Genomic DNA, 14,592 nt, shown 5'->3' with positions numbered 1-14,592 from the left:
AATTGGGCCTTTTCTTGTGGGAAATTTATTTTTCTGAGATCTTTATGTACTCTAGATAACAGCCCTTAGTCTTGGGTACAGCTGGAAAATTTTTTCTTCTCATTCTGTTTCCTTGCTATTTTTTTTGTTGTGAAGAAGCCTTCTAATTTGTTATGATCCCATTTGTTGATTCTTGATGTTATTTCTTATGCAACGGGGCTTGTGCTCAACAAGCCCTTGCCTATGGCTACTCTTCAAGAGTATTATCTATTTTATCTCCCATAAGATTAAAGTGTTTCTGTTTTAAACTTGGATTTTTTATCTGTTTTGATTTTAGTTTAGAATATGGTGAAAGATATGGATCTTGACTCTATTTTCTGTATGCGAATAGTCTCCTGATTTTAATGAAAATAGTGCTGGACAAGTGGACGTCCACATGTGAGAAAGAGGCTCAGCCTCAACTCCTGCCTCATTGAGGCATGAACTCAAAAGAATCATTGACTTCAGTGAAAATGCAATACTGTACAACTGCTGAACAACTAGGAGGGAAATCTCTGGGATATGTAGTCTAAGCAGAAAGTTATTACAGATGAGTTCAAAGGTATAATTTGGGAAAGAAAAACTAATTGGATCTCATCAAAATGATAGAAGCTTGAATTGTGAAGCCCTTTGTTACAATAGTGAAGAAACAAACCACAGATTAGGAGAAAGCATTTGGCAACCACATATGCTACTGAGAGCTAGTGCCTAGAATATGTGAGTAACACGTAAAACAACCTTAAAAACAATCCAAAAAGAAATCAAGCAAAAAGTAAATAAATAAACAGATATTGCATCAACTCAGATGACAAAGAAGGAAAGCAAGGATTACCGTACAAAGGAAAGCCAATCAAACACACAACCTACAGTGTATGCTTGCCTTAGGAAAAGACACTTTTCCACTTCTAATTTGTGACTCTTGGGGACCAGGGCTTGTGATGGAAATGACAGCAAGGGTGGGACATCCACATGGCAGCTCCCTGTGCCATTCTCACAGCTTCCCAGCTCCTTCTAGCCCTCTACGTGGCAGGAATTAAGCTGTCTCTAACTCCTAGGCAGGTGTGGCCTTTTTCATTTGCAAGCTGTCCAGGGTTGCCCCAAGTACCATTCCCTCCTTTCTGTTCAGGATCACTGGTTGTTATTGGGCATCTTCTTCCTCCCCCCATGTCTCTCCTTCATCTTAGTGTTCAAATTTCATCATGAATAAAAAAGAAGATGAATCCCTCATCCCGTATCCTGAGAGTCCCAAGCTGGTCCTGCCTTTGCTGCTTTTCTTCCCGGTACTGTCCCCAGGGGCTCTGCCCATTAACCGCAGATGCTGCCCCTGGCCCTCCCACCTCAGAGCATTCCCTTTTAAAATGATGATCTCATTTGAATTCTGCAAAATCTTGGAATTATATCTGAGTCTCTTTCCATGCAAGTATCCAATTATTCCAACATCATTTGTTGAAAACCTCCATTTTCCTATTAAATTACTCTGACACCTTCATGAGAAATCAATGGGTCATATAAATGAAAGTGTGTTTCTGGACTTTTTATTCACTTCATCGATCTTCCTGTCCTTATGCCAACACCACACTTTCTTGATTGCTATAGGTTTCTTGTAACTCTTCAAGTCAGCAATTGTAAGCCTTCCAACTATTTCTTTCCCAAGAATATGTTGGCTATTCTAAGTCTCTGAATTTTCATATAAGTTCTAGAGTCAACTTTTCAATTTCCAAAGAGAAGTAGCAGAAACAATGATTCAGATGGCCTGGAATCTATGCTCATTTTGAGAATTGACATCTTCACAATACTGAGATTTCTGACCCATCAACACAGTGTACCTATTAATGTGTCTTTATTCTTCCAAATCCAGGAAAGGCAGTAGTTTCCTATATTATCAAACTCTTTGTTGCCTCACTATCCTATTTAGATTTCACTTCTTCCACCTTTTATGCAGCTAAATATTCATAATCACACATGCCTGAAAGATCTACTCCCTATCCAGATTTGGAATGACCCATCCTGCATCTTCTCTTCTCATCTCTTCTTCAAATTATGTTTGTCTGTGGCTTGCTGTCTCCAAATGCAGCCATCCCTGCATCTGTGTGTTCTACAACCACAGATTCAGCTGAAAACACAGATAAAAATGTGTCCATGCTGAATGACTGCAAGACAGTGTCTGTGTCCTTCTTTTAAAAAACATGACATTTACATTGCATTGGGCATTATAAGCCATCTAGACATGATTCAATGAATGTCAAAGGGGTTGAGGACTGTAGCTTGGTGGAAGAGCAACTCCTGTCTACCCAAGTAAGGATATGGGCTCTGTCCATAATGCTACACTAATACACAAGCAGATTCAAGTACTGCACAGGGCTTCACACTTCCTAAGCCATTTTCTGTAAAGCACTTGAGTGTGTGTGGGTGCAGGTGTCTGCACAGGGTTCCTGGAGCCATCAGTGGGCCTCCACGACCAACCTATGTGACATCAGCTGCTTTCTGCTTGAGTAGCTGTCAGCAGGGAGCTGCACAGCCATAGCCTGGAGGAAACTTTGCTTTTGCTTTTCTGTCACTTCAGAAGGAAAATATTAGGGAAAAAAATGAGAGTCATAGGAGAAATTAAGAAATATTAGGAAAAAAATTTCAACCTATATATTATGTTGGTAGTACACACAGCAGAAAGACCTGGATGACGTCACTGAGAGGAAGAGGGCAGTGTAGGCACCGCCCTGGAGCTGCAACTCGACCAGCAAGGAGCCCTGCTGCCCTGTGAGTGGGAAAAGCTCCTTCTCCTCCCTTCTGCAGGGCAGCACTAGGAGAAGCCCCATCTCCAAGTGCGTGAACACTGGTGTGATTTTCCACCCACACCTGCAAAGTTTAAAAGGAAAATCCTAGTGTCACGATCTCCTGCAGAGAAGCTCTTTTGATAGGGAAAGTCATTACTGTAAGATTATGACAAGATGAAATTTTCTCAGTCACTCTTCCTCTTGAAATGGCCAACGAGGGCTTCTATGCCCAATATCCAGCAAAGGTGGTTCCAGAAAGTAGGTATTTGACAACTAGTGAACAGAGCATGGGCTACAGTGAGATTGGAGATCACAGGGGAGTTGTAAGGTCTTGAAAAAATAAACTCCCAGGATGAAACACTCAGGCGTCACATTCTTAAATTTCCTTTCGTTATTATAAAAGTGAAGCATGCCTCCTTTGGAAAGTTTAGAACATACGAAAACACAAGGGTAAAATTTAAAGCACACGTGATTTCATGTCCAAAAGCAATGACCATGATGGCAGTTTTCTATCCAGTTTCTGAGAGCTGGTCGGTTTTGAAGAAATTGATGCATATAAAGTTTAGATCTTAGACTGGGCATGGTGGCTCATACTGATAATCCCAGCACTTGGGAGGCTGAAAGCAGGAGGATCACCACAAGCCTGGTCTGTGGAGTGAGACCCTGTAGACCCTGTACTAAATACATTAAAATATATATTTATGAGAAAATAAAGTTTACATCTTCCATTTTATCATTTAACACCATGGTGCCACTTCTGATATTCCAAGTGCAGTATTTGTGAATGTCATTTGTATAGTCACATTGTGTCTTATGCTGTGTCATCCTGTTTCACTTCAATAGATTATTTACAATAGCTAACTTTACACTTCGTTAAAAGTCTCTTTATCAAGAAATTATTATTTTTTTTTATCAAGAAATTATTTCCTTAACCATCACACTTGTTATGTCTTTAGGATTTGAAATAATGGGTTCAGAGATAAAATCTTTTTAGAGGTTCTTAGTACATAATTGCCCAGAATTTTCTTAAAAAGCACAAATTTTCCTTGCCAAACTATGTTTTTTTACTATACCTCTACCACTGTGGATTGACAGTATCAATTAATATGAATGTGGCATCAACGTTTTACTTTTTTGTGTTGCTGTGAAATAGCGTAGCAAAGTTTCTCTCTGTATTGCAATTATAATTTTATTTTTCTGTTGTGGTTGTATGTTCTCTGCATCTCCTATCCACAGATGGTTCCTGAATTCTTTTTTGTTGTTGTTTGTGCCAGGGATAGACTCAGGACCTTGCGCTTGCGAGGAGGGCACTTAAGCTGCTGAGCTATCTCCCCAGCTCCACAAATGCTTCCTGAATGAATTTAAATTCTAACCTTTAAATATTCAGTATGGTAATTCTTTGCTATATTTTGCCAATTATTTCCCCTTGGTTTTGATATTACCTTCCTCATCTTTGCAGACATCTGCACTGTAAACTTCCTGTCTGTCTAGCCGTCAATTCTTACAGGAAGAGCTACCCAGCTTGATGCGTCACACACCGGGAACAGGGAATGATCATTGTGAACACTGATACCTTTTTCAAAAATAAAATTTGGTTATTATATAAGAATAGTGCACATTTTTGAGACACAGTATGATATTTCGATACACACATGAAGTGTATATTGAATAAATAGGTCATTAACACTTCCATTTCCTCACCTTTTCTTTATGCTTGCAATCTATGAGTCCATTTTTCTAGTTATTAATGAGATGTACAATATGCTACCATGAACTGTGCGCACCCGCCTTGCTGTGTAGAGCACTGCAATGTATTGGAGATGTTTCACTGTTTTGGAAACCATATCCACCCTTCCTCCACCTGCCAGGGCTCCTGGGCCTCAGACCTCTCAGTTCTACGTTCTGATCAATGAGGGAGAAAGCATACGGTGTTTGTTCTTCTGTAGCTGGCTTACGTCACTAAACACAAGTTCCATTGATTCCATCCATGTGGTTGAAAACAATAAGACATCATTTTTAAAAGTTCAGAAAAATACAAATTTTAAGTATGCTGACTGATTATTACAAATAATATACACATGTCAGATTGTCACTTTGTATCCCACATACTTGTTCAATTAAATTAATGGCTAAGAAGTAGGTAAATTGGTAATATTTATATTATATTATGTTATTGCAGATAACGTCAAAATATACCAACAAATTCTTTATTTAAGAAGTAGTCTATGCTAGCTCAGTTGGTTCTATTCCAAAAGAATCAAGATCTCTAAGTAATTCTTTTGATTCTTTTTGGCATTCAAGATTATTGAGATATCAGTACAAACTACAGATCCCATTCCTGGATTATCATGTGTATTATATTGTGTATATAATTCCCCACATTTGACAGAGAGCTCCCTAGCAATCTCTGTTTACTCTTTTGTATCATCACAGAATTGACTGCAATTTAAAATATTTGAGAAAGTAAAGCTACTTTCAGAGGTATACAAATCAATAAAAGCATGCATTTGTATTTACTTACTTTTCAAGCTGTACTATTTTCAACAAAAAAATGCACACACACAGTGGGACCTTGGCACTCCACATTAATTTGTTCCAGGAACTTAAGTGAGTACCAAGAATGAGGACAATTGTTTTGCTTGGCAAGGGCAATGACTCATAAGGCATGGACACCAAGAAGCTCCACCTTGCTCAAATACGAAGCAACAATGAGTATGGGGACAAAGTTTTGCATCACAATATGCTGAGTACCAAATTAGATGAATTACAAAACATTGAACGTCTCTATATTACTGTGTGTTGTGTGCACATGTGCTGACCCAAGGTTAGACTGGATGCTGAGGGGGAGGATCACAGACCCTCACTGTGTCCTCTGCCTACCTTGGGGAAAGGATTCTGAATCAACAGAGCAGAGAGAGCATGCTAAGTGCCCAGCGAGGAAGATGCCAGCTTGTTGTGGCTCTGCAGAGCCAGAAGCCCTTTCCACTGTGTCCCATATGCATGAGAGGGGCGAAACACAGTGTCCTGGTGGCTTTGGGGAGGTGATGCTTCTCACTTCAGCTGTCCAGCTGCAGAGAGCCCATGTTTACACCACTGCAATGGAAGAAAGGAGACAATTTTCTTGCATGATTTAAAAATCAGATGACTTTTAAGAAAAGGTGAGCTTTGAGTATTCAGGCTGATAAATGATCACACATATAATTCAGGTCCTCTCCTTGTCTTTGCCATGCACATCAGAATATCTGATGATCATCTGGTGCCCAGAAGGTAAGAGAGCCCCAGAGCTATCGAGACACTTTGTGAGGTCTTTCTGTGAGCTACAAGGGAACAGAATGGGCTCCTAGACCTCCTAGCTGTCCAGTCCCCATATCCAGGTTGTGTAGTAAGGTCTGTACCCTTCAGACCCAACCCACCTCCCTCAAGGTTGCAGCTAGGGTGATGACAAGGGAAGGGACAGAATATAGGAAAAAACAGTGTCTGTAAGAAAACTGTCCTAGGCGGGAGATGTTTTGTGAACATCACTTTGTACATTTGCAAGAGCTTCCTTAATTGTGGCTCTTGTGGGTAGAAGATACAAGGAGGCAGGGCTGTCACCAAAAGTGGGCAGGGAAAATTAAGAAGAACACCTTAGATGAATGAGACACCTGCCCAGGCAGAAGCAAGAGGGGGCAAAGTCTCTTCATCTGTGGGCTGTGGCATGTGGGCTACAGAAGAACTCAAGTGTCTGGGATTCAGAGCTGGAGCTGTGATCAGGATGCTGAAGGACAGGGTTTTGTGGGCAGCAACAAGGCATCAGCCATGAGTGCATGAGTAGTTTAAAGATGCACAAAAACAAGAAAAAAAACTCATTAAGCTAATGTCTGCATGCATTTCTGTTTTACACAAGGCTGAGGTTTTGAAAAAGAGTCATGAGCATCCAAGCCTGGAAACGCTGCGGCTGAAAGCCTGCGACACAGTCCTGAGCTGTCCCACAACTGCCTGTGGAGTTGCATGAGCGAGCAGGTTCCAAACCCAACCAAATCCAGGGAAAGAGACATTGCCTCATTCCATGTATCCAGAGGGGGCAAGTGCTAAGCCCTATCTCTTCTGAGAATCTGTCTTCTGGATAAATTAAAACTTTAGACTAGAATCTCATCAGAGTTGACTCCAAATTTGTACTGCCCATGAGGTGAGGAGAAATATAATTAGAGAGATTCATATGAAACTTGGTCCTAGGCCAGTGGTAGTGCCGTGCCATCTGGAAGAACTAAATGGAAGGCTAAAATTAAATAGGAGGCGATTTCACCCATGAAGTTTCTGTGGCGTTGGCACATACAAAACAATCACTACATGAAAACTCAAAAAAACAAATATGGAGTAATTGTCTGTGAAAGTCCTGCCCTGAAATTAAACAGAGATACCAGTGCCAAGAGAACTTCAAATTATAAATTACAAACTTCAAAAAAAAAATAAATTACAAACTTCAAACATCTTAGAGTATAAGGGCATTAAATCATTAAAAAGAGGAATATAATTATAGAAACTATAAGAAAAATACCAAGAGAATTTAAAAAGAACTGTGCTAAGAAAAACTTCAGGCATAAGGAGAAAAGATAAAATTAAATCACCAACTCAACAATAACAATAACAAAATTCCAGCTAGATAAAAAATCTAATTATAAAATGGTGCTTTTACAGTTTGGAAATTTTGTTTTTTACTCAGGGATAAAGGAGCTGGAGAAAAAAAATTCTTTACTTAATTACAATGGGAAAGATGTAGAGAACTTCCTGCCTGCCAATGGAGAATCAATCACAGGAAACCGAACAATCCCATGTCCAGAGTAGACCAGTGTGCATAGGAAGGCCTTGGCCCTGGCAACTCTAAGCACCTGGACCCAGGGAAGCAGGATCCTGCCAGGGCGGCTGGTGAATTGGTAGATGCTAAGTGCAGGCTGTGGGAGCAGGTGCTACCCTGGTGGTCACTCATAAGAGGGTGGGATCAGCGCTATGTTTTCTGACTCTTGCATTACAGATTCTTCCAGACACTAGAAGGACGCTGTCCAGGGAAGGGCATGAGAAGTCATCTGAATGCATTTTCCCTATTTTCAAGATCCATGATATCTTCATTTTCTGGCTGATAAAGTAAGCAACAAATCTGGGGACCTACCCCTTAGCTCAGTTCTTTAAGTAGCTACTTCAGCAAAGCAGTCAGGCTCAGGTTGCTGTGGTTCGATCCCCAGAATTCAGTATACAAACCTGTCTTCTGGGGAAAGTAGAACAGGCCATGACCCTGGCAGAGGGAGAGAAGAATACAACTCAGACTGCAAACTGTGGCACAAAAAGGAGCACAAACACTTGTGGAGACCCCAAAGCTCTGGGATACAAGAGTCTAGGACTATGAGTTAATGAGAAAGAGAACACCTGCTCCATGAAAAATAGTAGGCATTCCTAATGAGTAAGCCTAAGTCAGTGCTGGAAGGATGCTGTAGGGAACCTGTCTTTGAGGACCAGAATCTGGGAAATTTTGAGTTGGAGGCGATACAGACATAGAGCAGAGATAGGTAGAAAAGCTTTACTCATACTAAATTCAAGAGTGTGGCTGGAAGAAACCTGTAGTGTTCCAAAGATAACCATAGCAATGAGAAAGCTCAAGCCCAGCTCAACTTGACAAAGCCAAAGGGCAACAACCATGTCTCTATTTGGCAAATAAAGTTTTATTCACATACAACCACATTCACTTTTGTACACTTTGTCTAAGGCTGCTTTCTAGAGACAAGGCAGAGCTATGGAGATTGCATGGTCCACAAGGCTGAGCATGTTTACTGTTTGGACCTTTGACAACAGCTTCCTGATTCTTTAAATAGATTTTACAAGCTTTCATAGGAAAGCTTGAGCAAAAGGCAACAAAAGCATTCAGTTCTACAGCACAGTTGAAGTCTGTCAGTACAAAACAGTAAATCAAAAATGAAGGAAAGAGAGAGAACAAAAGAAAGAAGAGAAAAATAAGGACAAAAGAGAAAGAAACATGAAAAGAATAAAGGGAATTTAACAGATAAACAGACCCTGATAGGACATAAATATTATAACAATCTGAAAATTTAAAAACTGTTATTAGCAAGTTGAAATCCCTAAGGGAAAAGGTCTATCATATGAAAGATTAGATGTATATTCTCAGTGGAAATATGGAGATGTAACAAAAAATTTAAATAGAAATCCTACCAATGAGAAAGAATAACAGAGATTCAGTATGCTTTCAATGGCCCCTGACACACCTAATGGGGGCAAACTCATATTGTCAGCATTATTTCCACTGAAATAACCCAAGTGAAACATAAAGAAAAAAGAGCTGAAAATAAAAAGAAGAAAGTGAACAAAAGTTATTTTAAAAAAGTCAAATGATTGGATAACTGCCTAATTTAGGTTTCAGAATTAGAAAAGTGCTTTGAAGAAAATCTTCAGGAACTAACAGCCAACTATTGTCCTATATAAAGTACGGAAGCCAAAGTAAAACTCTGAAGCACAGAAATATTAATCAGGGTAAGCACGAACAATAAAAGCAACACAAAACATCTGGGCATGTTTGATTTTGACGTTTGGAAACAAAAGACACAGAGAAAATGATGAGATCAGCCACAATGGGGGAAAAATTCACACTAAAGAGAGACAAATAGGCCAGCAGCCAGCTGGGCCCAGCTGATCCACTCCAATGGAGTGTAGGCAGAAGCCCAGCACAACAACCAGACCCAATGCAGGCCTGGATGGTTGACTTCAAGTTGGTAGGAGTAGACCAGGTAAATCAAAGCATAGTGTTAGGCCCAGCAGGGCCCAGACTAAGGCCCACATCAATGGTAAGGGTTCTCATGGCACAGAGATGGCAAGAGATAACTTAGGTGAACTATTAGAACTGGAGGACTCCGGGTACATGAAGAGCAGGTGCCCAGACAGAACTCAGGGGAACTAACTTACATACAAATGGCCAATTTATGATCTCATTTGTTTTGTAGCTGTACTATTTGCTCCTGTGGGCTAAAGTACAAACACTTAAGTTACAAAAGTTTCTAAATTTCACTAGCTGTTATTAGTATTGCTAATTCTTCTACAGTAAATAGGATGCCATATCAGCCTTAACCACATGTTCTCCCTTGTGTAATAATGTTGGGAGGGACTTGGGTAATAACCTACCATGGACCTATACTAAAGGATGGAGGATAGTGACAAACGGAAACCAATATCTCACTCTCAATTGATAGAGAAAGGAAAATCTTGAGGCACATACAAAACAAGAATTTCTGACACAGAAACGATACCTAAAGAACAGACCTTTTACAGAGAGGTTCTGATTGCAGTGATACAACTAGGTACCATGAAACTTTCACCAAAAAGTATCACAGAACTAAAAAAGAAGAGCACTCTCTGAAATAGAAAATGACAACTAGAAGGAGCAAAATGCCATCTTGGGCCCCAAGCACACCCAGTACAAACCCAGGAGACATCAGGATAAAAGACATTGGAAGTCATGCACCTGAAATCTCTGACAGGATAGCAACTGAAGTAAAGAAACAACACATAAAAAAGAAATGATAACAATAATGAACGAATTACTAAGAGTTTCTAAAGAAGACACTGATTAAAAAATTAAACTATAGAAAAATGATGCAAAGTTTGAATAAGCAATATAAGAAAGAAATAGAATGCATGAAACAGATTCAAAGAATGGTACAGGAAATTAAAACTCCATTAAAAATCGGCAAAACCGTTTGAATGAAAGTGAAGACTGATTTTCAGACCTTGAAGACATCATTGCAGCTAGTAACCAGGAAAGAAAAAATCTCTTAAAAATAACAAAGATCCAGGAAATAATAATCCAACATCTGCAAGACGATGCAAAGATGAACAACATAAGACTAATAGGCATCAGTGAGAAAGAAGGAGCCAACACAAATGACATAAAAAGAAAATGGGCAGAAGTCATAGCAGAAAACTTCCTAAATGTGGGGATACAAACTGACATTCAGGTAACTGAGGTATATAAAACTTTAAATAATACCAACCGAATTAAAACTCTACCCAGACATATAATAATCAAGATCCTAGAAATTAAGCACAAGAACAACATACTAAAAACTGCTAGGGAAAAGACACAGATCATATTTAGAGGAAAACACAACACAATTAAAATTTCTCATCATAAACCTTCAAATAAAGAAGAGCACTGAGCAAAGTATTTCAAGTGCTACAAGAAAACAAATTCTAACCCAGACTGACATACACTGCAAAACTCTTTCAAGTTTAATGGAGAAGTAAAATAATTCCATGACAAAGAGCAACTAAAAAATTTCGTAACAACCAAACCAACCCTACACAGAGTACTAAGAGACATTCTAGAAAAGAATCAATATGACCACAATTTCAAGAAAGAACCCACAAAACACAACAAACAAGCATGGGAGAAAAGTAGGGAACCAACAACAGGAAAATAATACGACAATCATAAGACATTACATATCAATTATAACCACCAATGTAAATGGACTCAATTCACCAATTAAAAGAAAAACATTGGCAGATTGGATTAAGAAACAAAATTCAACAATATGATATATAAAAGAAATACATTCAACCCATGAAGAAATTCAAAGGCTAGAAGTCAAAGAATGGAAAACAATACTACATGCTCCAGAACCTCAGAAAAACTCAGGTGTGGCAATCCTGTTTGCACACAATCTGGACTTCAAACCAAGAATGATCAAATGAGATTTAAGAAAAAAAGGTTACTACATACTGGTTAGGGGAAAAATTCAAAACAAAGAGATAACAGTCATAAATATGTAAGTACCAAATATAGGAGCACCCAACTATATAAGACAAATTTTAATGGACATAAAAAACCTAGTAACCAATATCACAATCTTAACAAGGAACCTTAACAGCTCCTTCATCTTAAAAAGACAGGTCAAGAAGATAAAAAATTAGCAAAGAGATAGCAAAACTGACCCAAACTTTCAACAAATGGACTTAGTGCACATATACAGAGTGTTTCACCCAACAACATCTGAATACACATTCCTTTCAGCTGCCCATGGGGCATTTTCTAAAATAGACCACATAGCTCATGCTTAAGTATGTGCAAAAATCAAGAAATTATCCCATTCACATTATCTGATCATAGTGCAAAGAAACTGGAAATTAAAAAAATAAAAGAAACCAGAAAAAAAAACCCATAAACATACGGAAATTAAATAACACCGTTCTTAGCAAGCAATGCAATACAGATGAAATTAAGCGATATCTACAATCCAACAAAACTTCAAACACAACGTACTGGAGTTTGTAGGATGCTATGAAAACAGTTTGTGGAGGGAATTTTATAGTGGTGACCTCACACAGTAGGAAGGTCAAACAGGAACAAATAAATATGCTAATGGGGCACCTCAAGCTTTCAGAGAAAGAAGAGCAAACCAAATGCAAAGCCCAAAGATGGAAGGAAATTATAAAGATTAAAGCAGAAATTAACGCAATTGAGACAAACAATAAAAAGAATTAATGGATGAAAAACATGGTTCTTTGAAAAGTTAAATAAAATTGATAAGCCCCTAACCAATCTCATCAAAAAGACAAAAGAAAAAAATTCAAGTCTAAGCAATAAGGAACAGCAAGGGAGAAATTACTACAGATACTTTGAAAATTCATATCATCAATAGCTAGTCTGAAAATCTTTACACTCACAGAATTGAAGTCACAAAGAAATGGACAGATACCTAGATAGGTTTTTCACATGCCTCAAATTAAAACTAGACCCAGTTCTATCTCCATGCCCTAAAGGAAAGTCAAATGGATTAAAGATTTAAACATTAAAACAGAAACACTATATCTCCTGGAAGAGAAGTAGGTAGAAATATTGAAGACTTAAGGGTTGGCAGAGAGCTCATGAACACAAACCATACTGTACAGGGAATACTTCAAAGAATCAGCAACTGGGGTCTCATCTTATTCAGAAATTTCTGCATGTCAAAAGAAATCACCAATAAAGTGAAGATACAATCCACAAATTTGGAAAAACTTAATCAAGAAGATATAAAACTCTGAAATATAAGAAGTAAAGCCATGCTCTTATGTTGAGCTGTTGGGGACTCGGGTCAACAATTTCTGACACTACCAGTTAAGCAGAAGACCCAATACTATTATGGGCTACTGGACTCTTTTAGAATATTTTGCTGAGTTTACACACCTATAATATTCAAATAATGGAACTTAACAAAAAAAGGGTATACAGATGAATGTCCATTTTGTATCTGTGTACTCAGAGTGGTTGGGATAGATATATTCTCTTAATGAATGGAATGATTTGTTCTAATGGTGTTTGTAAATAGGAAATCAAGTCCGCATCTTGTACAGCAATTAACCACTGGGAAGAATGCATGCAGTGTGTTGATTATTGAAACTGTCCTACCGATTTGATTTGAGGCTCTCTCAATGCTATTTGTTTATCAATAAAATTATGTCAAAAAAGATATAAAACTCTGAATAATCCAATATCAGCTAATGAAATAGAAATATAATTAGAAACTTACCAACAAAGAAAATTCCAGCTCCTGATAGATTTACAGCTGACTTCTATAAGACATTTAGAAAAGATTTAATCCCAATATTTCTCTAATTCTTCAATGAAATTTAAAAGGAAGCAATACTCCCAAAATTGTTCCTGGAGGCAAGTATACTGAAACCAAAACTGGAGAAAGATTCAACCAAAAAGGAGAATTACACACCAATCTCCCTCATGCACATAGAGGCAAACATCCTCCCTAAATTACTAGCAAGTAGAATACAGCAAATCATCAAGAAGATTATACCCCATGACAGATAGGATTCATGCAAGGGATGCAAGGATGGTTCAACATACCCAAATCTATGAATGTAATATGCTATATCAATAAAGCCAAATCTAGGAGCTGAGGAGATAGCTCAGTGGTCTAAGTGCCTGCCTGACAAGTGTAAGGAACAAGGTTTTATCCCCAGTATGGCATGCCATGCAGGTGCAGTGCTGAGCTGGCCATTGAAACTAGGTGTGGTAGAATATTCCTGTAATCCCAGTGCAAGGAAAGCTGATACAGGAGAATCAGTACAAGTTCATGCTGTGTAACAAGACCTTATGCCAAATAAATAATAAATAAATACATACATACATAAATACATAAATAAATAAAATTTAAAAAGTGAAACAAAAATAAAGCCAATACCAAAAACCACATCATCATCTCAACAGTTGCAAAAAGACTTTCAACAAAGTTCAACACTCATCCATGATCAAAACTCAAGAGAAAATTAGAATACGGTGTTACCTTCATCTGATAAAAGTCATGTATAACAAACCAACAGACCAGCAAATATCTAAATGGAGAAAACTGAAAGCCTTTTACTCTCAAATCAGGCACAAGACAAGGATGTCCTCTACAACCACTATTATTCAATATAGTTCTTGAAACATTAGATAGAGCCAGTAGACAAAAGAGAGAAAAATAAAATGAATAATGCAATCTCTATCAAAATACCATCAACACACCTCAGAGGAAGAGAAAACATTCTTAAAATTTTTCTGGAACTACAAAAGACTTAGAATAGCAAAGGCAATCCTGGCAACAAAGGCAAGGCAGGAGGCATTACAATACCAGACTTGAAATCTTACTACAGAGACGACCCAGGCCGCGGGGTCCTGAACAGACCCGGAGCGCAGGCCTGGCGAGTGAGTGAGACTTCTCGGACCCAGGGATCCTCTTTTGACCCAGGCTGCAGGCCCAGCAGGGAACCCTTCAGCAGAACTCCCTGC

The sequence above is a fragment of the Octodon degus genome, unplaced genomic scaffold (assembly GCF_000260255.1).
Source record: "Octodon degus isolate 3935 unplaced genomic scaffold, OctDeg1.0 scaffold00008, whole genome shotgun sequence".
Taxonomy (NCBI): Eukaryota; Metazoa; Chordata; class Mammalia; order Rodentia; family Octodontidae; genus Octodon; species Octodon degus.
The sequence above is the reverse complement of the archived record's forward strand: the minus strand, read 5'-3'. Positions refer to the sequence as shown.